Source organism: Mastigoproctus giganteus, chromosome 3, assembly GCF_048544385.1.
Source record: "Mastigoproctus giganteus isolate SK-2022 chromosome 3, ASM4854438v1, whole genome shotgun sequence".
NCBI lineage: Eukaryota > Metazoa > Arthropoda > Arachnida > Uropygi > Thelyphonidae > Mastigoproctus > Mastigoproctus giganteus.
This window is the reverse complement of record NC_143577.1, coordinates 231,863,696-231,885,956: the sequence shown is the minus strand read 5'-3', so window position 1 is coordinate 231,885,956 and position 22,261 is coordinate 231,863,696. Positions and strand designations below refer to the sequence as shown.

Here is a 22,261-nt window from a genome sequence, read left to right as displayed (position 1 = left end):
TTGAAGCGATTGAACCAGCCTGTGCTGTCTTTAAAGTCTTCAAACCGCAAGCACTGCCACTTGTTGATAGCGCTTTAAGTTTTAGATCATTATAGATCTGAAACAATCGTACGAGTGATGTTCCCTGTCCACGCGTCTGAAAATTTCCACCCATCTATCGTTGCAGCTATATTGGAAAGCCATTGGTACCTACAAATATCATCGGTCCTTAAAATGACAGACGTATAGACGGTATATCAGTTGCTGAGAATATTGGACGTCGATGTCATCGTAAATTGAGGCCCCACTGTATAAGTTATACCGAACTAGAAGACCTGGTAGTTCAACGACCACCTCCTTTCTGTATCATGGGAGATATGAATGGCCACCACCCTCTATGTGGAAATAAACATAGATAAAAGAAGTCAAATTCTAGAAAAACTACTTGATAACTCAACCTTACACTCTTAAATGACGGGACACCCACATATATATGCCTATCCACAGGAACTAGTACAGCAATAGACCTTTCTATATACTCTCCATCAATATATACCCTCTGCTGGAGTGGGCAGTTCATAGTGATCCATTGGGTAGTGATCATTATCGAGTAAACTACCTAGAAACCTTCCATCTAATCAACAATTGCCAGTATGGATTCTGTCAGTGTTGATCCACTGTTGATATTCTGACTTATGTTACCCATATATGTACAAATTCAATGGAAAAGTTTGGTGAAACACAAGCAGTTGCTCTTGACATCTCAAAGGCTTTCGATCATGTTTGGCATAAAGTTCTTCTAAACAAGCTTCCATCTTATGGTTTGCCAACTGTTTTTTGGAATTGGTTATCCAGTTTCCTCTCTGATCGCTCACTGAGGGTGATGGTAGATGGCTCTCTATCTTCTAACTTCTCCACTAATGCTGGTGGCCCCCAGGGTTCCGTTCGTTCCCCTACTCTTTTCCTTTTATATACACACGCTTCTTGATTAGACCGAGGTTCGAACCCGTCACCACCAAATACGGAGGATGCGGAAAGGTCAGGGATGACCACCGCATATTCCCGGAGCAATATGGCCTTAGTTGCTAATGCTCCTAAAAAAAAACTCAAATAACAAAAAAAAAAAAAAAAAATCCTTTTATATATTAATGACCTTCTTCTATTGGCTGGAAATCCTATTCATAGTTTTGCTGATGACAGCACATTGCATTCCAATTTCCATTTTGAAAAACCTTGCCCTGCTCAATCAGCTTCAACTTCTCGAATATCTGCTGTCAATGCAATCTCCAGGTAATTCTCCAGTGGGGCAAAGACAACTTAGTTGATTTCAGTCCTAAAACTCAGTCTTATATCGTGCAAAAAGGATTCTTCTGCACCTATGCTTATCTTTGGTGACACTCCGATTTCTAGGCAAAATTATATATCTCTTTTGGGGATTACCCTGACTTCTAATCTCTTTTGGCACAAGCACATTACAAATGTTGCTTCCTCTGCATCTAAAAAACTTGGTTTTCTCTTTCGCTTTCGGTGTTACCTTTCTTCTAAGCAGCTGCTCACTCTGTATAAATTGAAAATCTGCCCTACCATGGAATATTGTTCCCACATCTGGGGCGGTGCCCCCAAAACTTCTCTCAGGCTTCTTGATTCCATTCAGAAGAGGGCAGTTAGGTTAATTAATGATTCATCTCTAACAGAGTCTCTCCACTCGCTCTCCCATAGACGTACTGTTTTTGCTGCATGCCTCTTCTACAGATACTTCCATGGGCACTGTTCTTCTGAATTGGCTTCTATAATTCCTGCTCTCTCTCTTTCAAAACAGTCCGAACACGTGCTGCCATCAGCCAACATCCATTTACTGTCCAACTTCAAACTCACAGAACCAACTTTTCATCTTCCTCGTTTATTCATTCAACTGCCGTTTTCTGGAACAACCTTCCTTCACACGTATTTCCTGAAAATTACAGTAGAAGTTCAAGTTCAATGTCAACAAATATCTTCTTTTGTCTTCTCAACCTCCAACCCTAGCACGGTACTAAGTACCATAGGTTCTAATATCTATTGTGTTTGGGTTTTTCATAAAAAAAAAAAAAAAATACTTTAAAAGGACCGACTCCTTGTCAACCGGAAAGAACTTCAAAGTGGAGATTAGATAAGGCAAACTGGGCAAAATACAAACAGCTAGCCGTATTAGAAGAGCAACAAATCCAACAGGGGGTCATTTGATTCTGTAGTGAAATATGTAACTGACAAACTCCTTCAAGCTACAAAATTAACAATACCAAAAACTTCATCAAAATTTCCCATACATCCAAAGCCATGGTGGAACTATGAATGTACCTTAGCAAAATGTGAAAAAGGCATGGAATATTTTCCAAAGTTACCCTTCCACAATCAACTTTATAATTCAAAAAGGCAAGGGCAAATGTCAGATACATTACTAAGATCAATAAGAAAGAATTTTGGATCCATTTTACTTCAACGATTACTAGAAAAATAGACAGCTGGAAGGTTTGGGACAAAATAAATAAAATAAACAACAAATATCGAAGAATTTCTCCTTTTATAAATTGGAATGGACAAGATATATCTAAGCCTGAAGACATAGCAAATGCTCTAGGCAGAACCTTTGAAAAAATATCAGGTAGTAGGTCTTATGAACCAGCTTTCCAAAAACTTAAAGCATGTGCAGAAACACTTAAATTGAATTTCTCCACTTAAAGTAACGAATCCTATAACAAACCATTTCCTCTCAGAGAACTTTATAAAGCCATTTCACAGACAGCAAAGTGCAGCAGGTCCAGATGAAATATTATACATGATGGTGCAACAATTAGATTAGAAATCTTTGACATCATTATTCCTCTTATATAACAGAATATACCTAGAAAATTCCTTTCCAAATCAGTGGCGTCACACAATTGTCTTACTTTTCAAAAACCAAGTAAAGATCCCACAAACCCTAATCACTATCACCCCATAGCCTTAACTAGCTGCCTTGGAAAAATACTTGAAAAAATGGTAAATGCCAGACTAATGTGGTTCTTAGAAACCCATAACCTACTAAACTCAGCCCGATGTGGTTTCAGAAAAAACAGGTGCACTTTAGACTTAATGATAAAAGCAGAAAACAATATAAGAAATGCTTTCATAAGAAAACAGCACTTAGTAATTGATATAGAAAAGGCGTACGACACGGTGGCAATATGATTGCTGGAACAAACTTCCATCCGTTGTTGTAGAAGTTGATAGCTTAAATAGATTCAAGGCAGAACTAGACACATTTGGAGCGAGTGGATGGGTGAAATTAGAAGATTTGTTTTTTGTTTTGTTTTTTTTTGGCTGATGCTATATAAGCTTGCTTTCTTGCATCTTGTGCCTTTACTAATGCTAATTAGTAGAGGCATATGATACAAGAAAGCAAGCTTATATAGCATCAGCTAAAAAAAAAAAAAAAAAAACTCTTCCCATTTCACCCATCCATTCATCCCAAATGTTTGTCTAGTTCTGCCTTGAATTTATTTAAGCTTTCAATGTCCACAACGACAGATGGAAGTTTGTTCCAGCAATCAACTACCTGCTGGCTAAAGGAAAATTTCTGCACATCTATTCGACAGCTGTCTTTCCTCAATTTCGGTTTATGTTCCCTCAGGTTTGTAATCTGAGCAAGAGGAAGAATCCCATCACAATTGAGTCTGCTCAATCCATTCAAGGCCTTCTACACCTCAATCAGATTGTCTGACATGTGTCTAGTGCATAGCAGCTCTACATCTTTCCTAAAATGAGGCTTTCAGACCTATACTCAGTACTCAAGGTTTGGCCTGACCATTGCCTTATCCAAGGGGATAATCACCTCTTTATCCCTGCTCGCAAAATCCCTGTATATCATTGACAAGACCCTATGACCTGCTCTGGCTGCCTGTCTGCACAGCTCAGAAAACTTCATATCTGACTGACAATTACCCCCAGGTCTCTTTCATTCTCTACTTCCCTGAGTGCAACACCATCCACTTGGTACATTTCTCTGGGGTTACTGCTACCCATATGCAATACTTTGCATTTTTCAATAGTAAACTTCAGTTGCCACTTCTCAGCCCATCTACCCTACTTTTCCAGATCCTGTTGTAGCAGCATATTGTTTTTACTGTAGTAGTAGTAGTAGTGGCATGTGATGCAAGAAAGCAAGTGTATGAGCTTATGCAGCATCAGCCAAAAAAAAAAAAAATCACACCATTCCCTCCAAATGCCTGTCCAGTTCCTCCTTAAATTTATTTAACCTATCAACTTCCACAACACAGATGGAAGTTTGTTCCAGCAATTAACCACCCGTTGGCTAAAGGCAAATTTCTGCACATATATTCTACATCTTTCTTTTCTTAATTTGAATTTATGCCCCCTTAGGTTTGTAATCTGAACAAGTGGAAGGATCCCATCATAATTCAGCGTGCTCAATCCATTCAAGGCCTTATACACCTCAATCAGATCACCGCGCAGGTGCCTAGTCTCCAGCCACTGCAATTTGCAGAACTTAAGCCTCTCTTGGTAAGAAGATCTCTTCATTCCCCTCATCAATCTTGTTGCCCTTTTCTGTACACCCTCAAGCAAATCTATATCTTTCCTAAAAATGAGGCCTCCAGACCTGTACGCAGTACTCAAGGTGTGGCCTGACCATTGCCTTATACAGAGGGACAATCACCTCCTTTTCCCTGCTAGCAAAATTCCTATATGTCATTGACAAAACCCCATGACCTGCTCTGGCAGCCTGTCTGCATTGCTCAGAAAACTTCATATCTGACTGCACAATTACTCCCAGGTCTTTTTTTCATTTTCTACCACCTTAAGTGTAGTACCACATATTTCGTACGTTTCTCTGGGGTTACTTCTACCCATATGCAGTACAGGCAGTCCTCGTATAGCACGATAGTTGTGTTCCTAGCAACCCTCGTGCAATATAAACAACAGGCCCTATGGGAAATATAGGGTTAGGTGTCGACCACCCGAGATTGAACACACATTTGTAATCAAAACATTACCAAACACAATAAATAATTGTAATAAAATACTTAGGTATTTTATTATGACTATTACGTAATAAAATATTGCTAATTCTTTTGCTTCTGTCGTAAGTAGACTTGTTTTTTGTTTGGCTTTCTATCCAAACAGATGACAGCCGTTCCATCTCTTCCAATTCTTTGTGTCTTAATCTAATGGATTTTAATTACACTTTGAGTTGTTCCTGCTAGGAAAGTTGTTTTTATTTTCTCTGCATTCTTTGTAATTCTCGGCGTTGCCTCATTTAGGTCTGTAGCACGTGAAATATCACATGGTCTTTCATTTCGCTCAAAGCGTTTCACAATTTCATATTTTTTCTCTATCGACAGAGGCGGACTGGCCATAAGCCTTACCGGGGAAACCCCGGTGGGCCAGAGGCCGGTGTGATTTTGGCCATAAACCATAGTATGAGGCCACTACAAATTTTCCCGGGTAAGAATTTTTTGACCTAGTCCGTCTCTGTTTATCGATATTGCTTTTCTTTTTCTCTCTGAATCTGCAGTGTCTTCACCAGGACACTTCCTTTTCACACCTTTTAAGTATTTTACTCATTTTTAGGGAATAAAGCACAATTACAAAACGAGGAGGCACGCTTGATACACATAAACAATTGTGCGCGTGTAGCAACTGAATAAACAACACCATAAAGGCAGAGATACACTATTAACACCTCACATTTTACTAAAGCACATTTCTAGGGGTTACTACCATAAAACAATAAAAACAATTTCCAGTTGCGTTTCTGCTAGTGGAATCTTATAAACTGGTAGTAAACTCAGTCTACTGGTAGTAGAATCTTATAAACTGGATAAATGAACCACTAGGTGGCAGTGATCACAGTGTGCTGAAGTGGGATTTACTCAAAGAGGTAACTACCATTAGGGGTAAAGGGAAGGGTTATTGCTTCCGTAAAGGCGACTACGATGGACTGAGACAGTATTTAAATTCTATACAGTGGGACCAACTGATGATGTTACCAACAGCAAATTCAAAACGGGAAGCATTCAAAGAACTTATCTTGGAAGCTACTAGGCTTTACATACCAACTAAGAAATATTGTTCAAGGTTTAGGCCAAAATGGATGTCAGATGAACTAATGAGGCATATGGCAGAGAAGAAAAATGCATGGGATACATACAAATTAACACATGACACAGAAGCCTATGATAGATACAAGTTGATATGCAACCAAGTTACAAAGGAGGTTAGGCAGGCGAAGGCAGATTACGAGAAATCCTTGGCAAGGGATGCAAAGAAAAACAGCAAAGAGTTCTTTACTTATGTAAACTCTAGAAGGAAGGGGATGAATCAGATTGGTCCACTTGATATTGATGGGTCAAGTGTTGATGATCCTGCTCAGGTAGCTAACAAACTAAATGAATATTTTGCATCGACATTCACACATGAGGAGTTATTCAGCGAGGGGAATGCCAGAGGTGTATTCAACTCTAGCAGTAAGCTACGGAATCTTGAAATAACTGGGAGTAAAGTGGAGGAGAAACTGTTGAAGATAAACACAAGAAAGGCACCCGGGGTGGATGGGATCTATCCAGTTATATTAAAGGAGGCAGCAAAGGAAGTAAGCAAACCCTTAGCCATAATTATGAGAGCTTCCTTGGACTCAGAGGAGGTACCCATAGACTGGAAATGTGCAAATGTGACCCCAATTCACAAAGGAGGATCAAAGGCTGACACAAGTAATTATAGACCTGTGAGCTTAACTTCTGTTCCAGGAAAATTAATGGAGGCACTGGTTAAAGAAGCACTGCAGGATCATTTAGACAAGACTTCAGTTATAGCTCAGACACAGCATGGTTTTGTTAAGGGGAAGTCTTGCCTGACCAACTTGATTGGATACTGTGATGCAGTCACAAAAGAACTGGATGCAGGGAATAACTTTGATATTATATACTTGGATCTTAGAAAGGCTTTTGATACTGTTGCACATGGAAGACTGCTCCACAAATTGGAGCAGTGTGACATTGGAGGCAAATTGCTGCTATGGATAAAGGGGTGGTTGAGGGGGAGAAGACAGAGAGTGGTAATCAATGGACACTGCTCATCGTGGACTGATGTTATTAGTGGAGTCCCTCAGGGCTCAGTGTTGGGTCCATTATTGTTTTCTGTATTTATAAATGATATTGATGATGGTATATCGGGCTTAATGTCCAAGTTTGCAGACGATACAAAGGTTGGCAGGGTTGTCAAGGACACTACTGACACTATGCTGCTGCAACAGGATCTGGAAAGGTTGAGCAGATGGGCTGAGAGGTGGCAAATGAAGTTTAACATTGACAAATGTAAAGTACTACACATGGGAAACAGCAACCCCAGAGCAACGTATCAACTCTGTGGTACTACACTGACAGTGGTAGAGAATAAAAGGGACTTGCGGGTGGTTGTGCAGGCAGATATGAAGTTCTCTGAGCAGTGCAGACGGGCTGCAAGAGTAGCTCATGGAGTATTGTCAATGATATACAGGAATTTTTCCAGCAGGGATAAGGAAGTGATTATTCCCTTGTATAAGGCAATGGTGAGGCCACACCTAGAGTACTGTATACAGGTCTGGAGGCCTCATTTCAAGAAGGATGTAGAGCTGCTGGAACGAGTACAGAGAAGGGCAACAAGATTAGTGAATGGAACAAAGGGGTGCTCTTACGAAGAAAGGCTTAAGTTTTGCAAATTACAGTGTCTGGAGACTAGGCACCAGCGAGGTGATCTGATAGAGGTGTATAAAGCCTTGAATGGTTTAAGCATGCTCAATGCTGATGGGATTCTTCCTCTAGCTCAGAAAAATCACCTGAGAGGGCATAAATTGAAATTGAGGAAAGACAGATGTAGGATAGACGTGCGGAAATTTGCCTTTAGCCAGCGGGTGGTTGGTTGGTGGAACAGACTTCCATCCCTTGTGGTGGAGGTTGATAGCCTAAATAAGTTTAAGGCTCAGCTGGACAGGTATTTTGAACGAACAGAGGGGTGAAGTGGAAGTGGGGTTTTTTTTTTTTTTTTTTGGCTGATGCTGCACAAGCTTGCTTTCTTGCATCAAATGCCTCTACTAATGCTAATGCTAAACTCGATCTAATTGCATTTGCGATTATACCGATAGCTGGAATTGTGTTGGTTTTTACGTTATTATGGTGAAATGTGTTTCCCCTTCACTGATATAAAAACATAAAAACATTTTCAGAATCTTCTCTTTATTCCTATTGTGTTGCGTTCGTTTGGGGTGATTCTGCGTTCGACTGCCATTTTTTGTAAACACAAAGGCGAATCGTGCATAAGCGAATTTGGTTCGTGTTATATAAGATATCGTTCACCCATTTATAAATCATGTATGATCGAATTCGTGTAGTGTAAACACGTGTTATACGAGGACTGACTGTACTTTGCATTTGTCAAGGTTAAACTTCAGTTGCCACTTCTTAGCCCATCTGCCCAAATTATCTAGATCCTGTTGCAGTAGCACACTGCCATTACTGTCATTAAAACCCTGCCAACCTTTGTATCATCAAACTTCGACATTAAGCCTGATATACCTTCATCAATATCATTGATAGATATACAAAACAACAGTGGACCCAACACCGAACCGTGTGGGACTCCACTAATAACATTAGTCCACGAAGAGCAGAACGCATTCATTGATTACCACCCTCTGTCCTCCCACTCAACCATCCTTTTATCCATTGTAGCAACTTACCCTTAATACCATTCTGCTCCAATTTGTACAATAGTCTTCCATGCACAACAGTGTCAAAAGCTTTCCTGAAATCCAAATATATGATATCAAAATTATTTTTTGCATCCAGTTCCTTTGTAACCACATCATAATATCCTATCAAATTTGTCAGACAAGACTTTCCCTTAACAAACCCATGCTGTGTTTGAATTATTGCTGCAGTCTTGTCCAGATGATCCTGCAATGTATATTTAACCAGTGACTCCATTATTTTACCCGGAACAGAAGTTAAACTAACTGGTCTGTAATTACTCGTATCACCCTTCGATCCCCCTTTGTGAATTGCGGATACATTTGCACATCTCCAGTCCATGGGGACTCCCCCTGAGTCCAAGGATGCTATTATAATTATGGCGAAGGGTTTGCTTAGTTGCTTTGCTGCTTCCTTTAATATAACTGGATAGATCCCATCCACCCCAGGTGCCTTTCTTAATTTAACTTCAACAATTTCTCCTCCACTTTGCTCTCAGTTATTACAAAATCATTAAGCACCCTGCTACAATTTGATAACCTTCTGCCATTTTCAAACCTTAACTCCTCATGTGTGAATGTAGATGCAAAATACTCATTCAGTTTGTTTGCTATCTGAGCAGGATCATCAACAGTCGAACCATCGATATTAACAACCCTTCCAAACTTTGTATACTTAGTCATAACCCACACCTTCGCATTGGAAAAAGAAGACAATGAAATGAAATCATTAAATTTTTTAAACTTTACATTCACTCACTCAGGATACGGATAAGGACCAGTTTAGCCTATACTGGAAACCCACAAATGCCAGGATGTTCCTAAATTATAACAGCTATCATCCTTTTACCTACAAAAAGTCCATCACATTAAACCAGTTTCTTAATGCTTATAAATGTTCCACATCTCAATTGGCTTTAAATTCTGAGATAGGGATATTAACTAACAGATTTCTAAATAGAGGTTAGTTACCCTTTGACTAGATAAACCAAATCAGAACACATGCTGAAAACAATTTACAAAACATCATGCCTACTGATAATTGTAACACCAAAAAATACTTTATTTCCTTTCCATATATTGAACAATGGTACAAACAATTAAACAGACTTTTAAAGATACAGAATTCAAAATTGTAGCCAGGCTCATGAGAAAACTTCATACAGTACTAAACAATTGCTCAGTACAATCCACCTTTGCGTTCCAAATAAGCGATTTGGTTTACAACATATCTTGTGAAGATTGCGATTTGTCTTACCAAGGTTCAGTGCTTTGTATGCTTGATTTGAGAATTGAGCAACACTCTGCATCTGTCCATGTTTTCCCTTCTACAGCTTCAGAATTTGTTTTCATCATATCAAGTGAGGGTCTCATCTTTTTATTCAATGAAGCCAAGGTACTTAACATCCAGCACAGTTACATGAACTACTAATGCGGAGACACTTGAAATTAAACTACACCAAAACTATTAATTTCCTTTGCCACTATCTGATCTCTAATTCATGGTCCTTTATATGCATGCACCAGGTGAACAACTAATCTCTTTGCTATAAATTCCCGTACGCACACATCTTGCATTTCTGTCCTGTGATCATGACTATCATCGAAAAGCCCTGTCAGCTTAAGGAACAAAAGTAAATTTTAAATTCTAGGAAGTTAAGGAAATTGACATTAAAAACGTTTTTACTGGCGTTATTCCAAAAATTTTGTAATGAAAAACCTGATTAAAGAGGCCTGTGCACTCTGGATTCATTATGAAACTAAAATTACTGTAACACAGAGGGAAAACGGATACAAAAATAGATTGTGACTAAGTTTAATAATGGGAAATATACATATATTAGATTAGATACATACAAACAAAAAGCTTTCGGCTGTTTTGTCAACCTTCCTCAGTTAAACTGACAGTTAAGAATGGAGCATGAGGATGTGTACTGCCAATCTTGTAAGTGAAGTGCGTGATTAATTGTTGGATGTTGAAGCCTGTGGCTGTGATGCATGCGGACTTTGCCAGCATTTGTCAATAGTCAGGATTGCTGTTTCAGTGATAGGGTGGACTTGACATCCACTGTTCCTGTTGACTGAGGTATTGGAGCATTTGATGTTCAACGATTCCAACCAGGCGCGTCGGCGATAGTGGCGGGACTTATCCACAATCACGACATCGCGATGTGGGTCAATGTCATGGTGGGTTGCCCAAACGTGTTCGGCAATAGCTGAGTGCTCCACATTCGCTAAGCGGATTGCTCTTTTGTGTTCGGAAAGGTGTTTTTGAGCCGTCTCCCAGTTTTCCCGATGTAGCAGCTAGTGCAGTCACGGCAAGAGATACGGTAGACCAATCCGCTTTGTAGTAAGGTGGGGACAGGTGTTTTTACCTTAGAGATGAGGGATTGTAATTTTCTGCCTGGGAGTTGTACGCATTTTATCCCATGTGATTTTAAGACTTTACAAACCTGTTGTGATAGGTTTGGGTAGTATGGGATAAAGGCACTCGCGGCTGAGTCATTACCTTGGATGTTTGTCGTTACATGGCCATGTGTCTGTAGGTCACATGGGATAGCCACACCTCGTGAGATCCGCCTTGACTTTTACAATTTCGGTGCGCCTCTCATTTACAGAGCTAGAGTGTGTCTAGGCACGAGTTAGCAAGGTTTGTGCAGTGGTAAGAAGTGGCTACACGCATGTGCTGACCGGAAGTTGGTAAATTGGTTTACGATGTCCATCGTAAACCAATGGACATCGTAATTTTACGATGTCCAGTAATTTTAGTTTCACAATGAAAAACCGTCACGCAAAAAGCATTATGGAAGTGACGTCATCTTCAGCTTCCACTAGAAGCAAATTATTGTAACTTGTATTGTTGCAATCATACTTGTATGATGGCAATAATAATTTATCTTCTACTGGATCAAATTTAATGAAATTTTGCAGAGTTTCATCTTAGCTCTATACTAGAGGAAAAACTTCCAAACCCCTGAAAATTGTAGTTGATTTTCCTGGATAGTGGAAAATATGAACATCAAGGAAATTTTCTCACGTAATAAACGGGATAATGTAGATGTATAGCATATTGTTGGAAAACTAAGGAATTTAGAAATATTAAGGTTTTAAGATACAAAAAAACTTTCGGAAACTGGGAAATGCGCTAATTCGAAAACACATCTGATTTTAAGTCGCCTGGTGTTTTCAGATTGAACGTAAATATTTTTCTTTACTATTTAACTCTGAGGCTGGAAAAGAGTTCTGCACATTTATGAAAACATTCTTCAACTTGGACATGTCATCAGATCTTTCAATAAATACTACACGTAATGGAACAACTATAGATGGTGTATTTAGTCGTGAACTGTTCAATGTAAAAATTATATATCCTACTGTAGTCATCACAGACCAATACTTTCAGTAACCGATATGTTATTATTATTATTAATAAAATAAAAACATCGTTATTATCCATGAATTTTATTAATATTTGAAAATTAAAAGGTTTTTAACACCTGCCGATGACTCTTAATGTAAAACACATTAAATATGCTAGCAGCAGGACATATTGTGTACTTAGTACAGAATTTTGTTATTTTTTTAAACTTTTTATATCGTTTTTGAAATAGTTTTCACTCAGTTTTATAAATTGACAAAATGTCTTCATTTACTCAGTTATTTGTTGGTGATTTGATTGTTTAGTGTTGGGTTGGAGCTCCATTACCTGGATTCTGGATGTGTTAAAGCATTAATGTTTCTTTGGGTGCAAGAATTCATTCAAACTAGTTTTCTGTTTGTTTTTAAAATTTGAAGTGTCGTGCTCAGAAGTGTTCTACAGTTAACATAGAGGTAAATTTCTCTCATTTTATTACTAATTGACATACTGCGTAGGACATATTGAGCCTTGTAGCTCTGCCTGTTACTTAGTACATAATTTACTGTTAACGAATTGACAGATAAAATCACATATGTGTATTCTGCAATGTTTTTAGATAAAAAGTATTTCAGAGGGGGGGGGGAACTACAAAAATCCATAAAAGAAATTTAAAAATAAACAGAGTTGCAAACATTTAAAGGCTAATCAGTGAAGTGTTAAATAAATTCTCACCTCACCACATTCAACATACTTTCAAGCTGAACACCCTTTGGGGGCCTTTTATTCATATTATTGTCGAAAACTAAAAAGGAATCAACCCCTACTTTAAAGAGGTTTGATGCTCCTGCACAACAAGCCTGGTGGCAGATACACAAAGTACATGTTTGGCATTTCTTGATAGAAATTGAATTTTGTCCATGGTTTCTCCACCAGTCAAGTAAGTCATTAAGTTCAGCATGATCTTCGTCAATATGCAGGTATTCCTTGGTTTTTCAACTCTTTGGTTGCATCTTCACTTTATCGAGCCTTGGAAAAAAAAAAAAAACTCCAACTGTCTGTGGGTGGGGAGATGCATTTTCTTCCTATTATTGTGCAAATTTCATGAATGCTGCAAGATATGACTAAGGAGCTGGTTTATGATTTTTACTTTGTTACACACCAGATATTTTTTTATTCGTATTTAAAATTTCACCATCCCATATTGAGCAGTCTGCCCACTTGGGCTTGCTATAATGATCTGTCTGCCCATGCAAATGGCTCATGTCAGGCTAGTATAAATTATTAACAGTCTTTTGTTTTCTGTATTGTTGCACTTTGCAGTGACTACTGGTCATCTGTTGTATAGTGGTTGAACTTCAACAAACTGCTCTTAACACAAATGTAAATCCCTCTGATTTTACAGTTTTTGTTTTTTAAAACTGAAATTTTCTGGCTTCAGTCTGATGAATCTGAGGACTTATTTCCACGTAACTTTTGTAGAAAACAGCCTTCTTTTTGAGGCTGAAAATTCAACTGCAAATTTTAATTAATAGTTCCTGATATAAATTTGGTATGTTTTTTCTTTTTTTTATGAAAACCCCAAACACGAGAGGTATTAGAACCTATAGTACTTAGTACTGTGCTTGGGTTGGAGGTTGAGAAGAGGAAAGAAGATATTTGTTAACATTAGACTTGAACTTCTGTAGACTGTAATTTTCAGGAAATATGTATAAAGGAAGGTGTTCCAATAAACAGCAGTTGAATGAATAAACGAGGAAGATGAAAAGTTGGTTCTGTGAGTCTGAAGCTGGACAGTAAATGGATGTTGGTGGCACGTGTTCAGACTGTTTTGATAGAGAGAGTGAGAATTACAGAAGCCAATTCAGAAGAACAGTGCCTATGGAAGTATCTGTAGAAAAGGCGTGCAGCAGAAACAGTATGTCTATGAGACAGCGAGTGGAGAGACTGTTAGAGATGAGTCATTAATTAACCTAACTGCCCTTTTCGGTATGTGATGCTAATCATCATCTATCATATTAATTATAAAGTGAACACATATAAATGATTTATTGGTATAAGATTAAATGAAATAAAATTTTATTTATAAGAATGACATATATTGATTTATTTTTTATATTTTTATAAAAAATAAACACTAATATTATATTTTTTAAAATATTAGTGTTTTTCCATATATGCATTTGTACTTTTGGGCTGCAAAAAGCGATACTGCTAAAAACTGCCCCCAGCCATGCATAGTTTGGAAAACCCTAACCTACCCAATTAGTCAGAGCTTGCTGAATCAGGCATCTTGCAAATGTGGCTTAAGATGTCACATGACACATGCATCCTGTATTGCACAAGAGAATAACAAAAAAATGAAATACCATATTGGGTTGACAGAAGTCTGCTTATAATAATACAGGATTTCCCCTTTCTCTAGTAGCAATTGGGTATTCCTATTCCAGTCTGCTTATAATAATACAGGATTTCCCCTTTCTCTAGTAGCAATCGGGTATTCCTATTCCACATATTGTTTTTGATTGCAACACAGTGCCAGATAACTCTATGTTCTGTGTTTTTTTCTATCATGAGCTATGTGCTAAAACAAAACCTTTTCTTTGAAATAAAAAAATTGTCCAAGGAAGCCTGAAATATGTGTTACCATGTTTCATAAAATTTGAACTGTACTATTACCCAACCGTACCCAAGTGCTACTTGGTACAACCATTATGTACTACTAGGCCTGAGCACAGGTAGACCTCTAGCTCATGGTGTACACAGCAATTTTGCTAGCTCGGATAAGGAGGAGATTATTCTGTTGTATAAAGCATTGGATAGGCCACATGTTTTAGTGCTGCATATATACAGGTCTGGAAGTATCATTTTAGAAAGGATGTGTATCTTTTGGAATGGATATGGAGAAGAGCAACAAGATTAGTGAAGGGAACGAAAGGGTACTTTTATCAAGAAAGACTTCATTTCTATAAATGGTACCATTTGGAAAAGTTGGCATCTCATAAAACACACAAAGGAACATAAATTTAATTTGAGAAGGGATGATGCAGTATAGATGTCTGGTGGTTTAAGCCAGTGGGTAGTTGATCGTTTGAGCAAACTTCCATGTAATGTTGTGGAAATGGGTAGTTTGATTAAATTTAAGGAAGAATTAGACAAATTATTAGATGGGGTAGGCTGGTGACGTGGGAAGTTCTTTTTTTTTTTTTGTCCTTTCCTGATGCTGTTTAAGCTTTACTTCCTTGCATAATGAGCACTGCTAATATTAATATCATTAGAAACTTTAAAAATAGTAAAGGCCCAACTTGGACCCCTATGGAATTCCACTCTTCACATTAGCCTGTGAAGAGCAGTGACCATTCTTTGCTTCTACCACTTAACTGTCTTTTATCCATAGTAGTAACTTCTCCTAATGCCACATTGCTCCAATTTAATACAATAGTTGTATATGTGGTACTGAATCTGAGAGTTTAGTAATAGCCATACAATGCAAGGAAGCCAGAAGCTTTTGCTGCACTGGCTGAGAAAAACGAACAAAAAAAAAAAAAAAAACCAAACACAAGTAGATAAGAAAATACAAATTATTTGCTTCCTTCCTCACATAGGTAACTATCCAGTTGACTGTTGAATTTATTCAAATTGTGGCGCCTCCGTAGCCAGGTGGGTAGGAGCAGCAGTGCATAGCACACACTTCTTGATTAGACCGGGGTTCGAGCCCGTGACCACCAAATACGAGGATGTGGAAAGGTCAGGGAATGACCACCGCATATCCCCCGGATCAATATGGCCTTAGTTGCTAATGCTCCTAAAAAAAAAAAAAAAAAATTCAAATTGTCAGCCTCAATGACTCGCTGGCTAAAAGCAAACTTCCTACATTTTAGCCTAAACCTCTTCCCTGTAATTTGAATTTACACCCACAAGTTCTGGAATTCTCAATGACAGTGATAATTCCGTCTTCGTTCATTTTGCTAACCCCTCTCAGAGCCTTTTAAACATCATTCAGGTCATCTCTGAGGTGCCTGGTTGCCAAGCTCTGTAGCCCACATATTCGGAATCTTTCGTCATGTGGTCCCCCATTTTCCAATCTCACCATGCAGGTTGCCTGTCTTTGGACCCTTTCAAGAAGGTCAGTGTCTTTTTTTCAGACATACTGTGTTATTTGAACACGGTATGTCTTATACAGTGGGACTATGACCTCCATATCTCTACAGGATAATGTTTGATAAATCATCGATAGAACACCATGAGCTTTCCTGGCTGTCTGTTTATGCTGCTTCACATCTGCCTGTATTATAACTCCCAGATCCCTTTCTTCCTCTACTGCTTTTTAATTCAACCCCACCAAGTGTGTAATTTATTTTGGGGTCTCTTTCCCAAGTGTAAGAACTTGCATTTTGCTGCATGAAAATATAGTTGCTACATTTCTGATCATTATTGTAGCCTGATCAAGTCATCCTGAAGGAGCTCTGCTTGGTGCTGATCGTTAACTACTCTACCAATCTCTACACCATCTACTAATTCTGACATCAAGCTTTTTATCTCATTGTTGATGTTTATGAAAATCAGAAACAGCAGTACAGGTAACACTCATATAACACTGTAGTTAGGTTCCTATAACATATTGTGTAGTATGAAACCGTGTTATATGGGACTAAGAACCAGTACAAAAAGGAGCATTACATTCCAAAAGCTAACAAAAATACACCATTCCAAATTTCGTGTACGTTCCATTCTCTTTAAAAAATCAGTAATCTGGATTTGTTTGCTTTTTCTTGATAGATCTTTTTAAACTTTGTATGGAACTAAGCATTTTTGAAGCTCCCTTTTGAATTTTGGACTCTTTTTCAGTCGAAGAATCTGCATTCAAAAAATAAGTTTCTAATTGTTTGGCTAACTTTGTCCTCCCATATGCTTTTTAGTGTAAAATTTTGAAGTTCAGAATTTTCATCTGCTCTATCATCCTCTGAATTCATTTAGTTTATCTCCGATATCATTTCTGCCAAATCTGTTTCACCAGCCTCTTTTTTTCTACCAGTAATTCTTGAGCGTCTTCAGTAACCATATCTTTTTTTTAGGAGCATCGGTGACTAAGGCCATGTTGCTCTATGTATATTGTCAATAAACTTCTTGTGTTCTGAGATCAATTTTCTCTTTTACTGGATGAAAAACCTGAGTTTTTGGGCGGAAAAACCATGCTACACTCGCTCGAGACAGATTCTCAGCCAAGTTGTGAAAAAGACCCATAAAAATTCCTCCTGTCATCGACAGGATTCGAACTCAGGTCTTTTCCACTCGGTGCTGGGGGAACTGCAATTCTACCAACTGGACAACTTCAGTAGTCATATCATCAAAACCTTCCATTCGTACCAACTTAGCAAGTTCTACTATTGCATCGATTCCATTTTCTGCCGGTTCAACCATATTTTCTGAATGAACTGACTCTGGCCATATATTTTTCTAACACGCACATGTTGATGGTTTTACTTTGAGCGATAAAGCCGATACAATCCACAATTGAAAAATGTTTCCATGCCTCCATCACTTCAGTTGATTCGGAATCAATTTTTTCCAAAATCCATTGTAATGATTTTCTGATGTAATGCGTTTAAAGGTAGTTATAATGCCTTGATCTAATGGCTGAATTAAATATGTTGTACTAGGTGGTAGGAACATTACTTTAGCATTTGAATGACTTCTAATTCTTTTGGATGGCTTGGCGAATTATCCAATAGTAATAAAACTTTGAAATCTAGATTTTTCCACAACACAAGTTCAACACAAAGCCTTTAGCCAGCAGGTGGTTGGTTGGTGGAACAGACTTCCATCCCTTGTCATGGAAGTTGATAGCCTAAATAAGTTTAAGGCTCAGCTGGACAGGTATTTCGAATGAACAGAGGGGTGAAGTGGAAGTGGGGTTTTTTTTTTTTTTTCGGCTGATGCTGCATAAGCTTGCTTTCTTGCATCAAATGCCTCTGCTAATGCTAATAGCACAGAACCTAACATGGGGATTTTCCAAAAAAATAAAATAGGGGATTTCCCAATACAGTAAACCCCCGCTATTCGTGGTATCTGTATTCGCGGTCGCTGATTTAATATAAAATGAAACCTAAAAAAATGTGAATTTTAAAGCGCCGTGAACATTTTCCACCATAAAAATACATGGGCGTGGCTAAAATTATCTTTTTCCGGTCAAAACAGCGCTCAGTGAGTGGGGGAGGGGTGACAAAATCGCAAGCGTGGATGTTTCTCGCTAATCCTTGTTCAGTATGTGTTATGTGCTTGTCATGGGTTTCGTCATTTGCTTTTAATTTATATGCTTATAAATTGAATAAATTTATAAATTGATATGCTTGCAAAAGTGATAAATCTACCGTTTTGCAGTGTAAAACAGACTTTTTCGAGCATATTAACGGAAGAAAGTGACTTTATTGTGGACAAGTTCTTTCTAATCCGTACAAAAATATGGCTACGAATAACAAGGGATATGTGAAAAGATCAAAGAAGGTGATGACATTAGCGAATAAAATTGAGTTATTAGACAAAATTTCTAATGGTGAAAGTGTCTTCTCAGTGGCAAAACATTATAAAATCAATGAGTCAATGGTATGATCAATCAAGAAATCGGAAGAAAAAATCCGCCGTAGTGTCCGTAAAAACGCGCTAATTGCTTCAAAAATTTGCTCTGTAACTCGTGATGTTAAATTAGAAAAAATGGAAAAAGCTTTAAATCTGTGGATAGAAGACCGAACTCAAAATAAAATTCCGTTAAGTTCACTCATCATTCGTGAAAAGGCAAAACTCCTTTATCAACACTTTAGCGAAACTGGTGATAGCACTAGCGGGATAAGTTTTTTAGTTAGCAAAGGTGCTGGTTTGAAATTTGTAATGAATATTACATTTAATATTAAATTGTTTCTTATTTTCATTTCGATGCCATATGCTTGCGTTTCACTATGTACTGTCTATGTACATAGTCATATTATGAAGGTACATATAATACATACATAGACACAATTTTAGACTAGTTTTTCTTATATACTGTATTTCATACTTTGGAATGGAACCCCTTTATTACTATGGGAGCCATAACTCAGTATTCGCGTTTTCGGTATTCATGGCATTTCTCAGGAACATAACCCTTATCGTTCGAATAGTGGGGGTTTACTGTAATTTAATTTTTTTTTTTTTTTTGCATAATGACTAGCGAGTCAACAGCAAGGATTCACAAAAAAAATGGAAATGTTGAAAAATTACATCCAATGTAATAGCTGGGTTTTCTTCAATTCTCTAACCGCGTTAGAGCAAAACCGTTTTACATAAATACCGTGTTGTAGAAGTATACGGGAGTTGTCTGTAGCCCAAGAACTGATCAATGATGGACCCCATTTCTGACCTCACACCAGTCTGCCAAATGTGTGAATCGTAGTCTAACTTAATTCAACTGTGTTAGTGTGAATCTGTGATAATGTGGCGCCTCCGTAGCCAGGTGGGCAGGAGTAGCAGTGCATAGCACACGCTTCTTGATTAAACCGGGGTTCGAGCCCGTGACCACCAAATACGGAGGATGCGTAAAGGTCAGGGAATGACCACCGCATATCCCTGGAGCAATATGGCCTTAGTTGCTAATGCTCCTAAAAACCAAACAAACAACAACAACAACAACAACTGTGATAATGCACATGGCAGAGCTTACTTTTACTTTAATTACCTCCTTTTTTGAAGGAGGTAAAATAGTGATTACTTCTATTTTGTAATAATTAATCAGATTGGTAAGTTAAAAATGATTGCAAATTGATGAATGCTTGATTCTTAAATGGAGATGATGATGATTATTTTTTTTAATATTAGCTTTTTGAAAGTTTGTGACTTATGAGCCATCAAGTAGTGCTACATTTACAAATATTGTGGAAAACTTATAACTATCATCCTGCTACAGGTAATGATCCTTTTTTTTCCAAAGTATTTTTGTAGTTTTTAAAGATATCAAAATTATCTGATAATTCATCAGATTTTGAAACCAGTTAGCAATCTAATGTATTGTAATGTATTTTACTTCAGTATTATTTTACTTTAATATTATTTTATTTAGTAATGGCCAAGGTGCACTGATGCACAGAAGTAAACAGAAGAAGAGGGGTAGAATTTTTCTCAGCTGGGTCTGTGCTTGTTAACAGGAGAGACTGCTTCTACAGGGATGGGATACACTTAAATAGAAAGTGTGCAAGACTATTTGCTGATGCTATCAAGGCAGTGTTAGGTGGGTCGGAAAACTGCTAGCTTGGGGGGAGGATACACGGACTAATAGATTAATAGTAGCCGCTGGCAGAGGTGGAAGTGATTCTTGCACTGCTTCTGTTGGAATGAGCAGAAGCAGAGTCTTATAATGGGGGATTTTAATTTCCCAGATATTGACTGGAATTTGTGGATTGGTCACTCACACACTAGCAAGGCTTTTGTGGATTTATTGGATGATTGTTTTCTACAGCAGCGTGTTCGGGAGGCAACTAGAAGGAGTAATACTCTTGATCTGATTATCAGTAGTGATTCTTCATTCATTAAGAATCTGCAGATAAAGGAACCACTAGGTGGCAGTGATCACAGTGTGCCCAAGTGGGATTTACTCAAAGAGGTAACTACCATCAGGGGTAAAGGGAAGGGTTTTTGCTTTCGAAAGGTGACTAGAGGTCTGAGACAGTATTTAAATTCTGTACAGTGGGACCAACTGATGATGTTACCAACAGCAAATTCAAAATGGAAAGCATTAAAAGAATTAATCTTGGAAGCTACTAGGCTTTTCATACCAACTAAGAAATATTGTTCAAGGTTTAGGCCTAAATGGATGTCAGATGAACTAATGAGACATGTGGCAGAGAAGAAAAATGCATGGAATACATATAAATTAATGGGTGACACGGAAGCCTATGATAGATATAAGCTGGTCTGTAACCAAGTCACAAAGGAGGTTAGGCAGGCAAATGCAGATTACGAGAAATCTTTGGCAAAGGATGAAAAGAAAAACAGCAAAGAGTTCTTTACTTATGTAAACTCTAGAAGGAAGGGGATGAATCAGATTGGTCCACTGGATTTCGATGGTTCAACTGTTGATGATCCTGCTCAAGTAGTTAACAAACTAAATGAGTATTTTGCAACTACATTCACACATGAGGAGTTATTCAGGGAGGGGAAAGCAGAGGTAAATTAAACTCTGGCAGTGAGCTGGATGATTTTGTAATAACTGAGAGCAGAGTGGAGAAGAAATTGATGATAAACATAAGAAAGGCACCTGGGGTGGATGGGATATATCCAGTTATATTAAAGGAGGCAGCAAAGGAAGTAAGCAAACCTGTTAGCCATAATTATGAGAATTTTCTTGGACTCAGAGGAGGTACCCATGGACTGGAAATGTGCAAATGTGACCCCAATTCACAAAGGAGGATCAAAGGGTGAAACAAGTAATTATATACCTGTTAGTTTAACTTCTGTTCCCGGAAAATTAATGGAGGCACTGGTTAAAGAAGCACTGCAGGATCATCTAGACAAGACTTCAGTTATAGCTCGGACACAGCATGGTTTGTTAAGGAAGTCTTGCCTGACCAATTTGATTGGATACTATGATGCAGTCACAAAATAACTGGATGCAGGGAATAACTTTGATATTATATACTTGGATCTTAGAAAGGCTTTTGATACTGTTGCACATGGAAGACTGCTGCACAAATTGCAGCAGTGTGGCATTGGAGGCAAATTGGTGCTATGGATAAAGGGATGGTTGAGTGGGAGAAGACAGAGTGGTAATCAATGGACACTGCTCTTCGTGGACTAATGTTGTTAGTGGAGTTCCCCAGGGTTTAGTGTTGTTTTGTATATTTATCAATGATAGTGATGAGGGTATATCAGGTTTAATGTCCAAGTTTGCAGATGATACAAAGGTTGGCAGGGTTGTTAATGACACTAAAGACAGTACCCTGCTGCAACAGAATCTAGAAATGTTGTGCAGATAGTAGTAGTAGTGGCATGTGATGCAAGAAAGCAAGTGTATGAACTTATGCAGCATTAGCCAAAAAAAAAAAAAAAAAAAATCACACCATTCCCTCCAAATGCCTGCCCAGTTCCTCCTTAAATTTATTTAACTTATCAACATCCACAATGACAGATGGAAGTTTGTTCCA

At 38.1% G+C, this 22,261-nt stretch overlaps 1 protein-coding gene across 3 annotated transcripts in view; it reads left to right on the top strand.

Annotated features, from left to right (window-relative positions):
* LOC150088835 (RNA-binding protein 5-like) overlaps positions 1 to 22,261 on the top strand; it is a 405,596-nt gene that overhangs the window by 17,830 nt on the left and 365,505 nt on the right. For 2 of the 3 annotated variants that reach the window (XR_016546742.1, XM_090369695.1), the window contains exon 2: positions 19,941 to 20,028. The exons of the other annotated variant lie outside the window; for it this stretch is intronic. The gene's annotated coding sequence lies outside the window, so the exon portion shown is untranslated. The remainder of the gene's footprint in view (positions 1 to 19,940; positions 20,029 to 22,261) is intronic. 3 annotated transcript variants of the gene reach the window in all.